The 17,456-nt window shown below is 52.2% G+C and overlaps 1 protein-coding gene across 4 annotated transcripts in view; it reads left to right on the top strand.

The window, feature by feature from the left end:
• The first annotated feature begins 8,568 nt into the window (after positions 1 to 8,568).
• atxn1a (ataxin 1a) overlaps positions 8,569 to 17,456 on the top strand; it is a 229,654-nt gene continuing 220,766 nt past the window's right edge. For all 4 annotated transcript variants that reach the window (XM_078414468.1, XM_078414512.1, XM_078414450.1 and 1 more), the window contains exon 1: positions 8,569 to 8,706. The gene's annotated coding sequence lies outside the window, so the exon portion shown is untranslated. The remainder of the gene's footprint in view (positions 8,707 to 17,456) is intronic.

Below are 17,456 nucleotides of genomic sequence, written 5' to 3'. Positions count from 1 at the left end.
GGAGGGGGGGAGAGTGAGGGGGGAGGGGGGGAGAGTGAGGGGAGGGGGGAGAGTGAGGGGAGGGGGGGAGAATGAGGGAGGGGAGAGAGTGAGGGGAGGGGGGAGAGTGAGGGAGGGGGAGAGTGAGGGAGGGGGGGAGAGTGAGGGAGGGGGAGAGTGAGGGGAGGGGGAGAGTGAGGGGAGGGGGAGAGTGAGGGGAGGGGGAGAGTGAGGAGGGGGGAGAGTGAGGGGAGGGGGAGAGTGAGGGGAGGGGGGAGAGTGAGGGAGGGGAGTGAGGGAGATGGGAGAGTGAGGGGAGGGGGGGAGAGTGAGGGGTAGGGGAGAGTGAGGGAGGGGAGGAGTGAGGGAGGGGGAGGTGAGGGGAGGGGGGGAGAGTGAGGGAGGGGAGAGAGTGAGGGAGGGGGGAGAGTGAGGGGAGGGGGGAGAGTGAGGGGAGGGGGGAGAGTGAGGGAGGGGAGAGAGTGAGGGGAGGGGGAGAGTGAGGGGAGGGGGAGAGTGAGGGGAGAGGGGGGAGAGTGAGGGAGGGGGAGAGTGAGGGAGGGGGGAGAGTGAGGGGAGGGGGGAGTGAGGGAGGGGGAGAGTGAGGGAGAGGGGGAGAGTGAGGGAGGGGAGTGAGGGAGAGGAGAGTGAGGGAGGGGGAGAGTGAGGGGGAGGGAGGGGAGAGTGAGGGGAGGGGAGAGTGAGGGAGGGGGAGTGAGGGGAGGGGGAGGAGTGAGGGGAGGGGGAGAGTGAGGGGAGGGGGGAGAGTGAGGGAGAGGGAGAGTGAGGGAGGGGAGTGAGGGAGATGGGAGAGTGAGGGGAGGGGGAGAGTGAGGGGAGAGGGAGAGTGAGGGAGGGAGTGAGGGAGAGGGAGAGTGAGGGAGGGGAGAGTGAGGGGAGGGGGAGAGTGAGGGGAGGGGGGAGAGTGAGGGGAGGGGGGAGAGTGAGGGGGAGGGGGGAGAGTGAGGGGAGGGGGGAGAGTGAGGGGAGGGGGGAGAGTGAGGGGAGGGGAGAGTGAGGGGAGGGGGAGAGTGAGGGAGGGGAGTGAGGAGATGGGAGAGTGAGGGAGGGGGGAGAGTGAGGGGGGAGAGTGAGTGGAGGGGGAGAGTGAGGGTGGGGAGAGTGAGGGAGAGGGGAGAGTGAGGGAGGGGGAGAGTGAGGGGGGAGAGTGAGGGGAGGGGGAGAGTGAGGGGTGGGGAGAGTGAGGGAGGGGGAGAGTGAGGGTGGGGAGAGTGAGGGTGGGGAGAGTGAGGGGGAGAGTGAGGGAGGGGGGAGTGAGGGAGGGGGAGAGTGAGGGAGAGGGAGAGTGAGGGAGGGGGAGAGTGAGGGGGGGAGAGTGAGGGGAGGGGAGAGTGAGGGTGGGGAGAGTGAGGGAGGGGGAGAGTGAGGGGGAGAGTGAGGGAGGGGGGAGTGAGGGAGGGGGAGTGAGGGAGGGGGAGAGTGAGGGGAGGGGGGAGAGTGAGTGAGGGGGAGAGTGAGGGAGGGGGAGGAGTGAGGGGGAGGTGAGGGAGGGGTGAGTGAGTGAGGGGGAGAGTGAGGGAGGGGGAGAGTGAGGGAGGGGGGAGAGTGAGTGAGGGGAGGGGGAGAGTGAGGGAGGGGGGAGAGTGAGGGAGGGGGGAGAGTGAGGGAGGGGGGAGAGTGAGGGAGGGGGGAGAGTGAGGGAGGGGGAGAGTGAGGGAGGGGGGAGAGTGAGGGAGGGGGGAGAGTGAGGGGGGGGAGAGTGAGGGAGGGGGGGAGGTGGGGAGGGGGAGGGGGAGGGTGAGGGGGGGGGAGAGTGAGGGAGGGGGGGGAGAGTGGGGAGGGGGGAGTGAGGGAGGGGGGAGAGTGGGAGGGGGGGGGAGTGAGGGAGTGAGGGGGGGTTGGGAGGGGGGAGTGAGGGGGGGGGAGTGAGGGGGGGGATAGTGAGGGGGAGGGGGAGAGTGAGGGGGGGGGAGTGAGGGGAGGGGGGAGAGTGAGGGAGGGGGGGAGTGAGGGGAGGGGGGGGTGAGTGAGAGGGGGGGGGAGAGTGGAGGGGAGGGGGTGGAGAGTGAGGGAGGGGGGGAGTGAGGGGGGGGGTGAGTGAGGAGGGGGAGAGTGAGGGAGGGGGGGTGGGTGAGGGGGGAGTGAGGGGGGGGATGAGGGAGGGGGGAGAGGGAGGGGTGAGTGGGGGGGGAGAGTGAGGGAGGGGGGGAGTGGGGAGGGGGGGAGAGTGAGGAGGGGGGGGGGTTGAGAGGGGGGATTGAGGGGGGGATTAGGAGGAGGGATGTGAGGGGGGGGGAGAGGTGAAGGGGGGGGGAGTGGGAGTGGGAGGGGGGAGAGTGAGGGGAGGGGGGGAGAGTGAGGGGGGAGGGGTGAGGGGGTGTGGGGAGGGGTGAGGGAGGGGAGGGGGAGTGTGGGGAGGGGGGAGAGTGAGGGAGGGGGGTGAGAGTGGGGGGGAGAGTGCGGGAGGGGGTGAGTGAGGGAGGGGGAGAGTGGGAGGGGGGGAGGGGGGGAGGTGGGGAGGGACGGGGAGTGAAGAATCAGCTGGGAAATGTCTGTTGCTGACACATCCTCACAGTGCAGCCCCAGTGTGTGAGGTGTGAAGCTGTCAGTGGGTGTGTAGAGTGGTGTGTGAGTGTAAGTGAATGGGAGAGTGAGGGAGAGGGTGTGAGGTGGAAGTGTAGGGGTGGGTAGATTCTAGGTTTGAGTGTTAAATCATTGAATGGGTCGAGAGGGAGAGGAGAGAGGAGAGAGGAGATGAAGAGAGAGAGAGAGAGAGAGGAGAGAGAGAGAGAGAGAGAGAGAGAGAGAGAGAGAGAGGAGAGAGTAGAGAGCAGCGTAGTCCCTGCCCCTGCCGCAATAAAACACACCTCCCCCCTCTGTCAGAGTGAGATAGATGGAGAGAGATCAATTTAAAACATCGCTTCAACCACGTTGCAGACCCCCCACCACCCTCTGTGTAAAAAAACCTGCCCCTCCATCTCCTTTAAACTTTGCCCCTCTCGCCTTAAAGCTACCCCCCCCTTCGCGTGTTGGATATTTCCACCCTCAGAATAAGGTTCTGACTGTCTACCCTGTCTATGCCTCCATAACTTTCTACATGGGATAGGACATAGAAACATAGAAAATAGGTGCAGGAGTAGGCCATTCGGCCCATCGATCCTGCACCACCATTCAATATGATCATGGCTGATCATCCAGCTCAGTAACCTGTACCTGCCTTCTCTCCATACCCCTGATCCCTTTAGCCACAAGGGCCACATCTAACTCCCTCTTAAATATAGCCAATGAACTGGCCTCAACTACCTTCTGTGGCAGAGAATTCCACAGACTCACCACTCTCTGTGTGAAGAAATGTTTTCTCATCTCGGTCCTAAAAGACTTCCCCCTTATCCTTAAGCTGTGACTATGACAGCTTATTGCCAGCGATACTGCTATGGGTGCCAACTATCTCACTCCCAAATACGGGTCAAGGTGACGTCATCGCCCCACGTGACCTCACCCAGCCAGCGGCCACCTGCTCCCACTCCACCAGTGGTGGGTGGCTGCCGGGCTGGGAGGCGGGTGCTACGCAACCTCCGTTAGGCGGTGCCCGGGCCCCCGGGGCCTACTTGAGTCCGGAGCTAAAATGTCGGAAACCTAGTGTCAGGACCTAAACTGTCGGGCCTACAGCGTCTGGGCCTACAGCGTCCGGGCCTACAGGGTCCGGGCCTACAGCGTCCGGGCCTACAGCGTCCGGGCCTACAGGGTCCGGGCCTACAGTGTCGGGGCCTACAGCGTCCGGGCCTACAGCGTCCGGGCCTACAGCGTCCGGGCCTACAGCGTCCGGGCCTACAGCGTCCGGGCCTACAGTGTCCGGGCCTACAGAGTCCGGGCCTACAGCGTCCGGGCCTACAGCGTCCGGGCCTACAGCGTCCGGGCCTACAGCGTCCGGGCCTACAGCGTCCGGGCCTACAGCGTCCGGGCCTACAGCGTCCGGGCCTACAGCGTCCGGGCCTATGGTGCCCCTCCCCCCCTGGGCCTAATACAGGACAAGGGCGGGGGTCCGTGCGGGACAAACCAATTTAGCCCAAAATACGGGATGTCCCGGCTAATACGGGACAGTTGGCAACCCTAGATACTGCCTGGTTTTGCCACAAATTCCTAAATTCTAGGAGCAGGAATTAGGCCATTCGGACCATCAAGTCTACTCTGCCCTTCAATCATGGCTGCTCTATGTCTTCCTCATAATCCCATTCTCCTGCTTTCTCCCCTGACACCCATGTAACCTGCTACAGAATGCAAGGCTTGCTACAATGACTGGTGTATGTATGGTTAGCCGGGGGACTTGAGCTTGGTCTGATATTGCCTCCCGATGGCTTTGGGAAGGTCGTACTGATATTTCCTGGGATGTCTATGGGGAAACAGGAAAACTCTTTGACGGCACTGGGCCTGTACTCGCTGGAGTTCAGAAGGTTGAGGGGGGACCTCATTGAAACGTACAGAATAGTGAAGGGCCTGGATAGAGTGGATGTGGAGAGGATGTTTCCACTGGTGGGAGAGTCCAGGACCAGAGGTCACAGCCTCAGAATTAAAGGGCGCTCTTTTAGAAAGGAGGAGGAACTTCTTCAGTCAGAGGGGGGTTAATCTGTGGGAATCATTGCCACAGAGGGCTGCAGAAGCCAAGTCAGTGGATATTTTTAAGGCAGAGATAGGCAAATTCTTGATTAGAACGGGTGTCAAGGGTTATGGGGTGAAGGCAGGAAAATGGGATTAGGAGGCAGAGATCAGCCGTGATTGAATGGCGGAGTAGACTCAATGGGCCGAAGGGCCTCATTCTACTCCTAGAACTTCTGAACTTGTGGACCCCCCCCTAGTCGTTGTACTAGTTTCACTGTCGCCCTGGTGAGGTTCATTGCACAACTCGTTTTCACTTGGCCCACACCTAACAATGGCCGCCTTCCTTTATCATGGTTATTTTTTTGCATATCTTTCAATCATTTGTTCCATAACTCTCTATAGCACCTTCGACAATCTCTCGTTTCCCTCTCCCCTGACTCTCAGTCTGAAGAAGGGTCTCGACCCGAAACATCACCTATTCCTTTTCTCCAGAGATGCTGCCTGACCCGCTGAGTTACTCCAGCATTTTGTGTCCATCTTCAGTCTTTAGTTCAGTTGAGTTTACAGATACAGCACGGAAACAGACCCACCATGTTTGCACCAACCACCGATCCCTGTACATTAACACTGTTCTGCACACACCAGGGACTATTTACAAGTTTACCGAAGCCAATTAGCCTACAAACCTGCACGTCTTTGGAGTGTGGGTAGGGGTTGCCAACTTTCTAACTCCTAAAAAAGGGACAAAAGGTGTTGTTACCACCTGCGTCCCACGTGACCTCACCCAGCCAGCGGCCACGTGCTCCCGCTCCACCAATGGCGGCCGCCTGGGCCGGGAGGCGGGTTGCTAGGCAACCTCCATTAGGCGAACACACTCGACTTCGTTCCCTCGAAAACACTCCGTTAGCCTACACTGTCCGGACCTACAGCGGCCCGCGGGCCTACAGTGTCCGAGCCTACAGTGTCCGGGCCTACAGTTTCCGGGCCTACAGTGACGGGGCCTACAGTGTCCGGGCCTACAGCGTCCGGGCCTACAGTGTCCGGGCCTACAGTGTCCGGGCCTACAGTGTCCGGGCCTACAGTGTCCGAGCCTACAGTGTCCGGGCCTACAGTGTCCGGGCCTACAGTGTCCGGGCCTACAGTGTCCGGGCCTACAGTGTCCGAGCCTACAGTGTCCGGGCCTACAGTGTCCGGGCCTACAGTGACGGGGCCTACAGTGTCCGGGCCTACAGTGTCCGGGCCTACAGTGTCCGGGCCTACAGTGTCCGGGCCTACAGTGTCCGGGCCTACAGTGTCTGGGCCTACAGTGTCTGGGCCTACAGCACCGCCCGGGCCTAATACAGGACAAGGGCGGTCCAGTACGGGACAAACCCATTTAGCCCAAAATACGGGATGTCCCGGCTAATACGGGACAGTTGGCAACCCTAAGTGTGGGAGAAAATCGAAGCACCCGGGGAAAACCCACACAGGTCACGGGGAGAACGTACTAACTCCATAGAAACAACGGCCATAGTCAGGATCGAACCCGTGTCTCTGGCGCTGTGAGACTGCAGCTCTACCCTTGCGCCACAGTGCCGCCCGTTACCGAGGGGTGCGTGCGCTGCAGGGCCTGTGAATGTTTACTGGAGCAATGCCCACATTCACAGGGGTATCAGGTGTCAATAACTGACCTTACATTTTTTCCCCTGACTCTCAGTCTGAAGAAGGGTCTCGACTCGAAACGGCACCCGTTCCTTCTCTCCAGAGATGCTGCCTGTCCCGCTGAGTTACTCCAGCTTTTTGTGTTTGATCTCAATCTTTCCCCACAAAAGTCCAGCTCAACACTTCACACAGAGAGAGGTTAAACATCCTTGGCAATAGTGACCATTGCTTTCGCACGGTGGCACAGCGGTAGAGTTGCTGCCTCACAGCTCCAGAGACCCGGGTTCCATCCTGACCACGGGTGCTGTCTGTACGGAGTTTGTACGTTCTCCCCGTGATCTGCGTGAGTTTTCTCACTGTGCTCCAGTTTTCTCCCACACTCCAAAGACGTGCAGATTTGTAAGTTAATTGGCCTCTGAAAATTGTCCCTATAGTGTAGGATAGAACTAATGCATGGGGTGATTGGTGGTTGGCATGGACTCGGTGGGCCGAAGGGCCACTGTATCTCTAAACAGAATTAAAGGACGTTCTTTTTGAAAGGAGGTGAGGAGGAACTTCTTTAGTCGAAGGGTAGTTAATGTGTGGAACTTATTTCCACAGAGGGCTGTGGAGGCCAAGTCAGTGGATATTTTTAAGGCAGAGATAGACAAGTTCTTGATTAGAGCTTTGGTTTAAACCAACAACTGCAGTTCCTTCTTACACAAATTCTTGATTAGAACGGGTGTCAAGGGTTATTGGGGGAAGGCAGGAGAATGGGATTAGATTTAGGCAGGAGAGTTAGATAGAGCTCTGGGGGCTAGCGGAATCAAGGGATATGGGGAGACGTTGGGCACAGGTTACTGATTTTGGATGATCTGCCATGATCACATTGAATAGTGCTGGTTCGAAGGGCCGAATGGCCTACTCCTGCACCTATTTTCTATGTTTCTACCATGCGCCACCATGCCAACCCTGACTTCTTAAACCTGCATTCTGATCTATTGGGAGAACGCAAATCGCCCTGAGGTGGAAGACTGGAGATCAGTTTAAGTCGTCAGGGGCAGATGCGGTGACTTTCTCGGGAGTTGAGCAAAGATGTGAAGAAGGTGCAGAGAAGAGGGGATGAAGGGAAGGATTGTGTGAACAACATGTCAGGGAACAGACACGGCCCTGCGTCACTCTGCTGGCTATTTACGGTGCACAAAATGGCCGCCGCTGTTGTTTACATAACAGTGGCCACTTCAAAGCAGCTCCTCGCACGAAATCCTGCAGAGAGATGCCATGCAGAGATCTCTTCAGGAATAACATTAAAACCCCACACAGCTAATCCCATGTAGTGAAGGAAATCCAGAGATGATACCTGTCCCGCTGAGTTACTCCAGCATTTTGTGTCTCTCTACAGCCAATTTGAGGAAGGACGTCCTCGCTATTGAGGCAGCGCAGCGTAGGTTCACGAGGTTAATCCCTGGGATGGCGGGACTGTCATATGAGGAAAGATTGGAAAGACTAGGCTTGTGTTCACTGGAGTTTAGAAGGATGAGAGGGGACCTTATAGAGATGTATAAAATCATAAAAGGACTAGACAAGCAAGAAGCAGGAAAATGGTCAGTGTGGACTCGGTGGGCCGAAGGGCCTGTTTCCGTGCTGTATCTCTAAACTAAACTAAAACGAAACTAATATCTAACTGGCATCAATCCCATTTTAAAATGACGTTTGTCTGCTCTGAATTATTCATTGGAAGGCAAACTCATTCGTTGCATAGCCTGTTAATTCCTGCCATTATTGTAAGTAGTTTAGTTTAGTTTAGAGATACATCGCGGAAACAGGCCCTTCGGCCCACCGAGTCCACGCCGACTCTCGATTGGTACAGTAGCACTATCCTGCACACCAGAGACACCAGATCGCTGGGCAGCGCGGACCCGATGGGCCGAAGGGCCTGTTTCTGGCTGTATCTCTAAAATCTAAAATCTAAAAACAAAATCTAAAAAACTTACAATTTTAAAGAAGCCAATAAACCTACACACCTATACGTCTTGGCAATGTGGGAGTAAACCGGAGCACCCGGAGAAAACCCACGCGGTCACGGGGGGAATACACGTTCACTAGCACTACCTCATTGGTGACCCTCGGACTACCCTTGATCGGAATTTGCTGACTTTACCTTGCACTAAACGGTATTCCCTTATCACTGTAAACGGATCAATCGTAATCATATATTGTCTTTCCGCTGACTGGTTAGCACACGACAAAAAGCTTTTCACTGTACCTTGGTGCATGTGACAATAAACTAAAATGAGCAGAGATGCTGCCTGTCCCGCTGAGTTTCTCCAGCATTTTGTGTCGACCTTACTGATTTATTATTGTCTTGCAAACAGTGAAAAACCTTGTTTTGCACTTGTTATCCAGGTAGACCACACCACATGTGATCACAATCAAGCCGCACATGAGCGCAAGAGGTGATGGGAAAAGTGAAAGGAAGCAGAGCGAGGAACATAGTGTTGCATCTGCAGAGAAAGTGCAGATAGAAAAAAGCGCAAGCACCTTAACAAGGTAGGTCGGAAGATCAGAAATACATCCTTTTTATTTTATTTTTCCACAAAATGCTGGAGTAACTCAGCAGGTCAGGCAGCATCTCAGGAGAGAAGGAATGGGTGACGTTTCTTCGGACTGAAGAAGGGTCTCGACCCGAAACGTCACCCATTCCTTCTCTCCTGAGATGCTGCCTGACCTGCTAAGTTACTCCAGCATTTTGTGAAATAAATACCTTCGATTTGTACCAGGTTCGATCCTGACTACGGGCGCTGTCTGTACGGAGTTTGTACGTTCTCCCCGTGACCTGCGTTGTTTTTCTCCGAGATCTTCGGTTTCCTCCCACACTCCAAAGACGTACAGGTATGTAGGTTAATTGGCTGGGCAAATGTTAAAAAAAATTGTCCCCAGTGGGTGTAGGATAGCGTTAGTGTGCGGGGATCGCTGGTCGGCGCGGACCCGGTGGGCCGAAAGGGCCTGTTTCCACACTGTATCTCCAAACTAAACTAAACTAAACTAAAAGTGTAGATTGGTGTGGGTTTGGTATGAAGGGGTTAATGGTCGGCACGGTCTTGGTGGGCATAAGGTCCTGTTTCCACGCTGTATTTCTCAATGACTCACATCTTTAGGCCCAGCTTGGGTTAATCATTAGTCCGTTTGCAAATAGACCGGGTCGCTGAGAGTGAACGATACACATGCGAGATATTAATGCTTCAATGGTTTCTTCATTATCACCTGCACCCAGGCGGAGTGAAATACCTTTTTTGCATTCAGCACAGCAGGACTAACTGCGTGGGTTTTCTCCAGGTGCTCCGGTTTCGTCCCACACGCCAAAGACATGCATGTTTGTAGGTTAATCGACTTCGGCAAAAATTGTAAATTGTCCCTAGCGTGTGTAGGATAGTGCTAGTGTGCGGGGATCGCTGGTCGGTGCAGAGTCGGTGGGCCGAAGGGCCTGTTTCCACGCTGTATCTCTAAACTAAACTAAACGGAACTAAAGAGAGGGGTTGACACTGGCAAAGATAGTGTAGACATGACATGGAGAGGGTAAACATTGGGACAGAGAGGGTAGGCAGTGGCATGTTCATAAGTTCACAAGTGATAGGAGCAGAATTAGGCCATTCGGCCCATCGAGTCTACTCCGCCATTCATTCATGGCTGATTTATCTTTCCCTTCAAACCCCATTCTCCTGCCTTCTCCCCAAAAAACCCTGACACCCGCACTAATCAAGAATCTATCTATCTCCGCCTTAAAAATATCCATTGACTTGGCCTCCACAGCCTTCTGTGGCAAAGAATTCCACAGATTCACCACCCTCTGACGAAAGAAACTCCTCGTCATCTCTTTTCGAAAGGATATTCCTTTAATTCTGAGGCTGTGCCCTCTGGTCCTAGACTCTCCCACCAGTGGTACATCCTCTCCACATCCACTCTATCCGGGCCTTTCACTATTCGGCATAGAGTGAGTAGACAATCAAGAGTCAAGAGTCAGCAGCACAACACAATATGTAAACATAGTGCACTGTAATCAATATAATAAATGAGAAGGAAAGTTCAGTGTGTGTCTATATACACATACTCACAAATACACATATGCACAGAGGCATTCCACATTCTTGTAACCCGTTTGTGGCCATTCTTCCATCTACTGCTGCCTAGTCCCCTGGCCCTCTCTCCCCAGGTCTTTCAATCATGGCTGCTCCCTTTCCACATTCCTCACCGAAACCTACCGAATAGTGAAAGGCCTGGGTGGAGAGGATGTGGAGAGGATGTTTCCACAAGTGGGAGAGTCCGGGACCAGAGGGCACAGCCTCAGAATAAAAGGACGTACCTTTTGCTATTGAGGGCGTGCAGAGTAGGTTCACCAGGTTAATTCCCGGAATGGCGGGACTGTCGTATGTTGAAAGGCTGGAGCGATTGGGCTTGTATACACTGGAATTTAGAAGGATGAGGGGGGATCTTATTGAAACATATAAGATAATTAGGGGATTGGACACATTAGAGGCAGGAAACATGTTCCCAATGTTGGGGGAGTCCAGAACAAGGGGCCACAGTTTAAGAATAAGGGGTAGGCCATTTAGAACGGAGATGAGGAAGAACTTTTTCAGTCAGAGAGTGGTGAAGGTGTGGAATTCTCTGCCTCAGAAGTCAGTGGAGGCCAGTTCGTTGGATGCTTTCAAGAGAGAGCTGGATAGAGCTCTTAAGGATAGCGGAGTGAGGGGGTATGGGGAGAAGGCAGGAACGGGGTACTGATTGAGAGTGATCAGCCATGATCGCATTGAATGGCGGTGCTGGCTCGAAGGGCTGAATGGCCTACTCCTGCACCTATTGTCTATTGTCTATTGTCTATTGTGACTTGAGGAGGAATTTCTTTAGTCAGAGGGTGGTGAATCTGTGGGATTAATTGCCGCAGAAGGCTGTGGAGGCCAAGTCAATGGATATTTTTAAGGTGGAGTTTGACGGGTTGTTGATTAGTATGGGTGTCAGGGGTTATAGGGAGTAGTCGGGAGAATGGGGTTGAGGGGGAAAGGTAGATCAGCCATGACTGAATGGCGGAGTGGACTTGATGGGCCGAATGGCCGAATTCTGCTCTTAGAACCTATGACCTAAGTGGCATTCCATCGATCTATTCCTCCCTTTCACATGGTGTCAAGAATTCATTTGACATTCAGACATGTCCTTAGAACAGAAGGATCATTGTGTCAGTGTTGTTCGTGTTCCAAATCGTTAATAAGTTATTTGTCTATTGCAGGCAGCAGGGAGTGGTTCAAACAGGCAAGCATCCTTCCTTCTAGAATCTTCTAGATTCCTTCCTACTATCCACCTCTTTGATGACCCTCGGACCTTCCTTGATCGGACTTTACTGGTGTGCCTTGCACTAAACATTATTCATAAATTCATCAATTATAGGAGCAGAATTAGGCCATTCGGCCCATCAAGTCTACCCCGCCATTCAATCATGGCTGATCTATCTCTCCCGCCTTACCCCATTCTCCTGCCTTCTCCCCGTAACCCCTGACACCCGTACTAACCAAGAATCTGTCTATCTCTGCTTTAAAAATATCCACTGACTTGGCCTCCACAGCCGTCTGTGGCAAAGAATTCCACAGATTCACCACCCTCTGACTAAATAAATTTCTCCTCATCTCCTTCCTAAAAGAACGTCCTTTAATTCTGAGGCTGTGACCTCTGGTCCTAGACTCTCCCACTGGTGGAAACATCCTCTCCACATCCACTCCATCCAAGCCTTTCACTATTCTGTACGTTTCAATGAGCTCCCACCCTCATCGAGTCATAGAGTGATACAGTGTGGAAACAGGCCCTTCAGCCAACTTGCCCACACCGGCCAACATGTCCCAGCTACACTAGTCCCACCTGCCTGCGTTTGGTCCATATCCCTCCAAACCTGTCCTATCCATGTACCCGTCTAACTGTTTCTTAAACCTTGGGATAGTCCCGGCCTCAACTACCTCCTCTGGCAGCTTGTTCCATGCACCCACCACCCTTTGTGTGAAAATGTTACCCCTCACATTCCTATTAAATCTTTTCCCCTTCTCCTTGAACCTATGTCCTCTGGTCCTCGATTCCCCTAACCTGGGCAAGTGATTCTATGCGTCCACCCGATTTATTCCTCTCATGATTTTGTACACCTCTATTAGATCATCTTTTTAAACTCCAGCGAGTACAGGCCCAATGCCGACAAACGCTCATAGACAATAGACAATAGGTGCAGGAGGAGGCCATTCGGCCCTTCGAGCCAGCACCGCCATTCAATGTGATCATGGCTGATCATTCTCAATCAGTACCCCGTTCCTGCCTTCTCCCCATACCCCCTGACTCCGCTATCCTTAAGAGCTCTATCCAGCTCTCTCTTGAATGCATTCAGAGAATTGGCCTCCACTGCCTTCTGAGGCAGAGAATTCTACAGATTCACAACTCTCTGACTGAAAAAGTTTCTCCTCATCTCAGTTCTAAATGGCCTACCCCTTATTCTTAAACTGTGGCCCCTGGTTCTGGACTCCCCCAACATTGGGAACATGTTTCCTGCATCTAACGTGTCCAACCCCTTAATAATCTTATACCTTTCGATAAGATCTCCTCTCATCCTTTTAAATACCAGTGTATACAAGCCTAGTCGCTCCAGTCTTTCATCATATGAAAGTCCCGCCATTCCGGGAATTAACCTAGTAAACCTACGCTGCACGCCCTCAATAGCCCTCATCATAAGGTTAACCTACTCATTCCTGGGATCGTTCTCGTAAACCTCCTCTGGACCCTCTCCAGAGCCAGCACGTCCTTCCTCAGAGCCGGGGCCCGGAATTGCTCGCAGTATTCCAAAATAGGGCCTGACCAGCGCCTTTATAGAGCCTCAGCATCGCATCCCTAAAGTCACCCGTTCCTTCTCTCCAGAGATGCTGCCTGTCCCGCTGAGTTACTCCAGCATCTTGTGTACATCTATCTCCTACGGCTGCCAATGTAGACGTGGACTTTGACACCCTTGTTATGAACTCCCAAACTATAAATTGCATGTAATTTGAAGGATTAATAGAGAATGACTCGAGCTTGGTGATTCATTTTTAATCATACCGCCAGTGCCTGTGTGACAGCGATCGTAACGCTAGAAATTAAATTATAGTGGCTGCTGGAGGAGTGATCTTTCATGCAGTGCAGGGTTTAAAATTAGATAGGATTTCCATAGAAACATGAAAGCTACGCTCTGCTCTCTCTCTCTCTGCAGTCGAGGCCTGACCGTTTCCTAACTTATATTTATTGAACAAGAGATTTAGACATGAAAAACCTGCACACCAATTAAAATGACAATAGACAATAGGTGCAGGAGGAGGCCATTCGGCCCTTCGAGCCAGCACCGCCATTCACCGTGTTCGTGGCTGATCATTCTCAATCAGTACCCCGTACCTGCCCTCTCCCCGTACCCCCTGACTCCGCTATCATTAAGGGCCCTATCTAAAATGAGTTTTAGGCAATGTTAACTTGGGACTTTAAAATGTGATTTAAAGTTTATGGACTTTAGACTAGATTTACGGTCCGCCAGGTCTGTACTGACAGACAGCACACAGGGGGCAAGAGTTGCTGCCTTACAGCGCCAGAGAGCCGGGTTCGATCCCGACTACGGGTGGTGTCTGTACAGATTTTGTACGTTCTCCCCGGGACCTGCGTGGGTTTTCTCAGGGTGCTCCGGTTTCCTCCCACTTCCTCAACTCTACCGCTGCGCCACCGTGTCTTAATTAGTACGGGTGTCAGGGGTTATGGTGCGAAGGTAGGAGAATGGGGTTAGGAGGGAGAGATAGATCAGCCATGATAGAATGGCGGAGTAGACTTGATGGGCTGAATGGCCTAATTCTGCTCCTTTCAGTTATGAACATGGCAACTTGCTGTTCAGGTGACCCCAGTCTTCACCTTGTCTGTTAGCAGGGGGAACCTGAGCCAGGATTCACAACCACTGTTAATCATTGTATACATCTGCTGACTGATGCTTTTGCTTGCCAGAATCTGTCCATTCAGCAAGTCTGCCCTTTTTGGGCATTTTGGGCCCCTTTGGAAGAAGGCAGGAGAATGGGATTAGGAGGGAGAGATAGATCAGCCATGATTGAATGGCGGAGTAGCCTCGATGGGCTGAATGGCCTCATTCTGCTCCTATCACCTCCGTAAACAGTCACAATTCCCATCTGGCAGATGACAACATTATAGATAGATGGTTAAAAGAATTAAAAGTATAAAGCTAGATTCCTCGGTGGTGCAGCGGTAGAGTTGCTGCCTCACAGCGCCAGAGACCCGGGTTCCATCCTGACTACGGGTGCTGTCTGTGCGGAGTTTGTACGTTCTCCCTGTGACCTGTGTGGGTTTTCTCCGCGTGCTCCGGTTTCCTCCCACACTCCCAAGACATGCGGGTTTGTAGGTTAATTGGCTTCGGTAAAATTGTAAGTGTGTGCAGGATGGTGTTAGTGTGCGGGGATCGCTGGTCGGCTTGGACTCGGTTGGGCCGAAGGGCCTGTTTCCGCGCTGTATCTCTAAAGTCCAAAGTCTTAGATGTAAATAAATGAAAAGGAGACTTATTTACAACACAGAAGAAGGCCATTTGTCCCATAGATTTCATGCTGGGATGACCACTTAGAGGTGTATAAAATCAGAAGGGGAATAGATCGGGTAGACGCACAAAGTCTTTTACCCAGAGTAGGGGAATCAAGAACCAGAGACATGGGCTTAAGGTAAGAGGGGAAAAAGGTAATAGGAATCTGAGGGGCAACCTTTCAACACAAGAAGTGGTGGGTGTAGGGAACGAGCTGCCAGAGGGGGTGGTTGAGGCAGGTACTAGAACAACATTTAAGAAACATTTGGACAGGTACATGGATAGGACAGGTTTAGAGGGCCAAATACAGGCAGGTGGGACGAGTGTAGATGGGGCATGTTGGTCAGTATGGACAAGTCAGGCTGAAGGGCCTGTTTCTCTGTTATAGGACTCTATGACTAAGACAGTTCCACTTTGGAAACCTCATGACACGTTCTTGATTCTCCTACTCTGGGTAGAAGATTCTGCTTCACCCAATGGATGTAGTGTATCTAGACTTTCAGAAAGCCTTTGATAAGGTCCCATACGGGAGATTGGTGAGCAAAATTAGAGCACATGGTATTGGGGGTAGGGTGTTGACATGGATAGAGAATTGGTTGGCAGACAGGAAGCAAAGAGTAGGAGTAAAAGGGTCCCTGTCAGAATGGCAGGCAGTGGCGAGTGGAGTGCCGCAAGGCTCGGTGTTGGGGCCGCAACTGTTTACCATATATATTAATGATTTGGATGAAGGAATTAGAAGTAACACTAGCAAGTTTGCAGATGATACAAAGCTGGGTGGGAGTGTGAACTGCGAAGAGGATGTTAGGAGGTTGCAGGGTGACCTGGACAGGTTGAGTGAGTGGGCAGATGCGTGGCAGATACAGTATAATGTAGATAAATGTGAGGTTATCCACTTTGGCGGCAAGAACAAGGATGTCAGATTTGGAAAAAGGGAAGTGCAACGAGACCTGGGTGTCCTTGTACACCAGTCATTGAAAGTAAACATACAGGTACAGCAGGCAGTGAAGAAAGCTAATGGCATGTTGGCCTTCATAATGAGAGGATTTGAGTATAAGAGTAAAGAGGTCCTTCTGCAGTTGTAGAGGGCCCTGGTGAAACCACATCTGGAGTATTGTGTGCAGTTTTGGTCTCCTAATTTGAGGAAGGACATCCTTGCTATTGAGGCAGTGCAGCGTAGGTTCATGAGGTTAATCCCCTGGATGGCAGGACTGTCATAGGAGGAAAGATTGGAAAGACTGGGCTTGTATTCACTGGAATTTAGAAGGATGAGAGGGGATCTTATAGAGACGTATAAAATTATAAAAGGACTGGATGAGTTAGATGCAGGAAAAATGTTCCCAATGTTGGGGGAGTCCAGAACCAGGGGCCACAGTCTAAGAATAAAGGGGAGGCCATTTAAAACAGAGATGTGAAAAAACTTTTTCACCCAGAGAATTGTGAATTTGTGGAATTCTGTGCCACAGAAGGCAGTGGAGGCCAATTGACTGGATGAATTTAAAAGAGAGTTAGATAGAGCTCTAGGGGCTAGCGGAATCAAGGGATATGGGGAGAAGGCAGGCACGGGTTACTGATTGTGGATGGTCAGCCATGATCACAACGAATGGCGATGCTGGCTCGAAGGGCCAAATGGCCTCCTCCTGCACCTATTTTCTATGTTTCTATGTTTCTATGTATGAGAGGAAACTGTAGCTCCCAGAAAAAAACCCATGCAGTCACGTGGAGCACGTACAAACTCCGTACAGACAGCACCCGAGGTCAGGATCGAACCCGGGTCTCTGGGGCTGAGCCACTGTGCAATCCAGATGGTCCACATGCCAGGTTCAGATCACCAGTCTGTGAAAGGCAAAACTGAATTAAGATAAAATATAGACACAAAAAGCTGGAGTATCCCCAGCGGGTCAGGCAACATCTCTGGAGAGAAGGAATCGGTGACATTTTAAGATTTCAACCCGATACGTCACCTATGCCTTCTCTCCAGAGATGCTGTCTGACCCGCTGAGTTACTCCAGCTTTTTGTGCCTATCTTCAGTTTAAACCAGCATCTAGATGCAGAGGCAGGAAAAATGTTCCCAATTTTGGGGGAGTCCAGAACCAGGGGTCACAGTTTAAGAATAAGGGGTCGGTCATTTAGGGCCAAAGATACTAGAGGAACAAGATGGACCACTCCTTTGAAATCGCCTATACTGAAGTGTAGTACGCAAAGGAGCGTAACGGCCGCCATTTTAGTAGGCAAAACCCGCCGTCCGTTATGCCTCTCGCAGTGTAATCAATGTTTTGGGGGAACCGTATGTGTGATGACACCATTAAAATGCAGAATATATCTCATCTATTAATTCACAGATTTTTGTTATTTTGCTTTTCAAATGTTTCTGCAAGTTTCTGCCTACTAAAATGGCGCCATGACATACTATCGTTTTTAGGGTGGAGTGGTCTATCTTGCTCCTCTAGTATCTTTGTTTAGGACTGAGATGAGGAAAAACTTTTTCATGCAGACAGTTGTGAACCTGTGGAATTCTCTGCCAGAGAAGCCAGTGGAGGCCAATTGACTGGATGTTTTCAAGAGAGAGTTAGATTTAACTCGTAGGGCTAAAGGAAACAAGGAATATGGGGGGAAAAGCAGGAACGGGGTACTGATTGTGGATGATCAGCCATGATCATATTGAATGGCGGTGCTGGCTCGAAG

The sequence above is a fragment of the Rhinoraja longicauda genome, chromosome 2 (genome assembly GCF_053455715.1).
Source record: "Rhinoraja longicauda isolate Sanriku21f chromosome 2, sRhiLon1.1, whole genome shotgun sequence".
Lineage (NCBI taxonomy): Eukaryota > Metazoa > Chordata > Chondrichthyes > Rajiformes > Arhynchobatidae > Rhinoraja > Rhinoraja longicauda.
The sequence above is the reverse complement of the archived record's forward strand: the minus strand, read 5'-3'. Positions and strand labels throughout refer to the sequence as shown.